The sequence below is a fragment of the Frankliniella occidentalis genome, unplaced genomic scaffold, assembly GCF_000697945.3.
Source record: "Frankliniella occidentalis isolate FOCC.00 unplaced genomic scaffold, Focc_3.1 Scaffold18, whole genome shotgun sequence".
NCBI lineage: Eukaryota > Metazoa > Arthropoda > Insecta > Thysanoptera > Thripidae > Frankliniella > Frankliniella occidentalis.
Window position 1 is genome coordinate 2,742,483 of NW_026267148.1, and position 3,548 is coordinate 2,746,030.

Genomic DNA, 3,548 nt, shown 5'->3' on the forward strand with positions numbered 1-3,548 from the left:
CTACTGCTGCCTCCACGGCAGCTGCATCAGAGACGTCTGTGACGTCACTGCGGTAGTGGTGGCTGTCTGCTACTACATCCACAGTTACCACAGCTCTTAGCTAACTAGGTGTATGAAATCAAGTAAAATGTCAGATGTAGTCATTTTTTATTCTTTATTGTTTCAAATAATTTACATTATAAGAGTAAGTCTTCCTCAAGAAGCCGGCTTGTTTCTGCTGGTGACTTGGGGTGAATCTAAATACCTGAAAGAGAAAGAAAAAAAAAATCTAAGTTAAATTCAAATTATCAGAGTTCAACTCAAACGTTCTCTGGTCCATATGGTATCACCGTGACGCCAGCTCATCGAATGAACTTTCTATGTTACAGGTGGCCAGCATCCAGTCCAGGCATATCCCTTTGGACAAGAACCAGCATCACTTCCTACTTTACTAAGACTGTACCATACAAATGAAATAAATAGCAAAATTGCTGTAAGTGACACTCTAATGATTTGCCTCTTCCACTTCCCTCAACTAAAAGCATCACACAACTACATATTTTAGAATCAAGTACAGACAGTAAAGATATGACAAGAAAACCCCCAATAGAAACAAATACCATTATAAAATTTTACCTATAACATGTCTACCATAATTGGCTCAAATCAATAGCATCCGGAACCAGATTTATATTTATCAAAAACTTAAGGACATACCCTTGTAGCTCATATCGTTCTTAGAATGTTTACAGAACCTTCAGAGGACCAAAAGAACGTTCTCAGAACGTTGTCTGAATGTTTGGTGCTACAAGGGTAAGGCCATCATTTGGATTTGCCCCATGAAACTTTTCCATTGTTGATACTATCATAGATTAATTTTTTTAAAAGCACAACCTGGTTTACTGTACTTATTTGTATCATCATGTTAACCATTTGGAGTTGTATCCTCTCTCTTACGGCAAATTTTTCCACTCCAAAAATTTTTAAGTCAATGAAATGTGAGTTGATTTTTTATTTTGTAATGTTATTGACATCACTTCCCAAAAACTAATAGATTGTCAAATGTTAAATGTTATGTAAAACAATATTTTTGAAAAACCGAACCCTGTATGTCCTAGGCGGAGCAAACAAAACAAATTGGCAATGATATATAAAAATTTCAACACCAATTTTATGGACAACTAACTTTTATATGTTTGAGAATAACATGAGAAGTATCATTTCATAATAATGTTAATTTGAAAAACCAACTTCCCTTGGCCTAGCTTTCTTTTCAACCCCCCCGTCAATCAGCCGTTTAAGTCCTTTGACTTCGGCTACTGTATTGATATTTTTGTTAACATTCCATAAATTGAAAGGCCAAACTTACAAGATTCATTCCTAAGACCATGGGAAAAAGGGGCCATTTCTCATGCTGTGTGCTGTGACGACAACTCAGCAAACATCAGGTGACAGCTAGCGGCTGGTTAGCTGACGTCTAAGCACAGATGCAACTGTTGGACGGTCTCCCTGCAACAGGGTAAAAACAGAATTTTGGTCTAAATACATCACGGTGACACCAACTCTCCTCTCTGTACTGCTTACACGCTGAGGTAGCTGCATAACATTAACGTGCCATGCTTCAAAAGCATTACCAAGGACAAACAATGTCAACTAACGTCAAATTTTAACGTGTGGAATCTTGAACACATAACATCTACAGACATGATTGTAGTACGATTGTAGAGCGGTAGAGCGGAGACGCTGGTCTCAATTAAAGCAGTGAACTTTTTATCAGGTTCAATGGTATCAATTTGAGCATTCTCATATTGAGCGATCTCATTCACTTTAGATCGAACATTTTTGTCTAAACACCTAATACCAACAGCCTGATAAAAGCTAAACAGAAGATATATTAGGCATGCATTTAAATTTGCTTTAGAGAAAAATCAATAAAAGTTTGGCACATGGTAGTAAATTCAAAATGAGGTTATGTACCAGTATAGGTTTGTAATGAGACTCATCACGTTTGCGTTCTTCCGCATCAAGGCACAGACAGAGGTGTCTCTATGACACTATATTGACAAATCTATAATTTACGAAGACGAACTAGCACAAAAAGGAAATAACAGCAACAATTTCTTACCTCCGCGAAGTCAACAACAAACAACAATGTTGCACATGTGTAGTCTCGTTGCAGGGTCTGTACGTCCACGGTTTGACGGGACCAGTTGGCTAGCAGGGGGTATCGCCGCTCAGGCGCTGAGGGTAGGCCACCATCTCCACACAGACACTTGGCGGGCAGGCGTACCCTACGCGCCGCAGGCGTTGAGTGTATTTAGATTGTCCGACCCATTTACCTCCGACCTGACGATTTTTCCCAAATCCCAAAAAGTGCTGTCCAACCTAGGTTTTGTCCAACCAATTTTTTTCCGACCTGTTTTTCTCCGTTTGGAAAATGCAGTTATGCTTTACCGCACTTTTAGTTTTCCTACCTCAGGGGGCCGTAGCGCCTAACGGGTATTGCAGGTAGGCAACACGCACGCCTGCGTGCGGTACAGCATAACCACGATGACTGGCGGGTTCGCCTACCCCAGGGGTAGCTGGGGCGCCTGCTTACGGGCAGTGCGGCAGTGTGGCACTAAGCAGGCCCCGTGAGTCACGAGTCGGGGGTTCGTTTCTCCGCACACAGTAACATTTTTCTGAACCGGTCGAACCCTGCTTGGAGTTGAATTCAAACACGTCATTTCAACGGGATACCTTCGTGGATCAACAAACGGTCTGGAGGTTAACGCTGCCCCACTGGACCGGGGGTGTCTATGACTCGGCACTGGGGTCCCATTAGGGGCAAAGGTCCAACCCTCGGCGAAAGCGTGCCGGCTCTTTTTTTGTTGGGTGAGCAAAAGAGGAGGAAATCGCTTGACCCGGCCACCGGTGGGACCGGTGGGACTCGAACCCCTGTGAGTCGAAAGGAACCTTTTGCTGCTGGTAGCATTCAAACCGGGCGACTAAAGAAAAAGAAAACCGCTGGCGGCTGGGCTTGAACCCATGACCCGGGAGTCCCCGCCCCGACTCCTTTACGCACTCGGCTAAGGGGCCGCACTCGTAGCACACCGACTAGAACTCAGGCTGACGACGCGGCGTGGGAAAGAAAGAGAGAGAAAAAAGGCGGGCCGGCCGGGTCCCAGGTGGGACTCGAACCCCAGCGCGGGTTGCCGACTGGTCGAGCCTCTCGTACAATGCGTAAAAATTCAAACATAAAAACGAATAATATGACGGCGCGTCGAGTATTAGAACCCCCGACTCGAAGTTCAAATTTCGCAGCGATATCAAAGAGCCACGAGGTCGTTCTCGAAGCCCCAGGTGAGAGGGTGTCGTGATGGGACCGGTTCTTCTCCCGCTCAAGCCACTGCGCTGACTCGTGGGTTCAGCCTAGCTCGCCCGGTCACCCACACTGTGGCGTCGTAGCCGCGCCGGTAGAGAGTCGGCCCCGTGCGCCACAAGTCAGGGGTTCGATTCTCTCATTCCAGCTACATTTTTCTGAACCGGTCGAACTCTTGGAGTTGAACTTAAACCCGTCATTTCAACGG

The 3,548-nt window shown here is 44.8% G+C and overlaps 1 protein-coding gene and 1 long non-coding RNA gene across 2 annotated transcripts in view; one reads left to right on the forward strand and one right to left on the reverse strand.

Annotated features, from left to right (window-relative positions):
- Positions 1–3,548, forward strand: part of LOC113207601 (dystrophin, isoforms A/C/F/G/H) — a 192,270-nt gene that overhangs the window by 186,945 nt on the left and 1,777 nt on the right. The window lies entirely within an intron of this gene.
- LOC127748889 (uncharacterized) lies at positions 138–2,498 on the reverse strand. The gene is made up of 3 exons (XR_008010833.1): positions 2,105–2,498; positions 1,349–1,488; positions 138–244 (listed from the first exon to the last, which is right to left on the reverse strand). It is a non-coding gene; the product is annotated as an uncharacterized LOC127748889 (long non-coding RNA).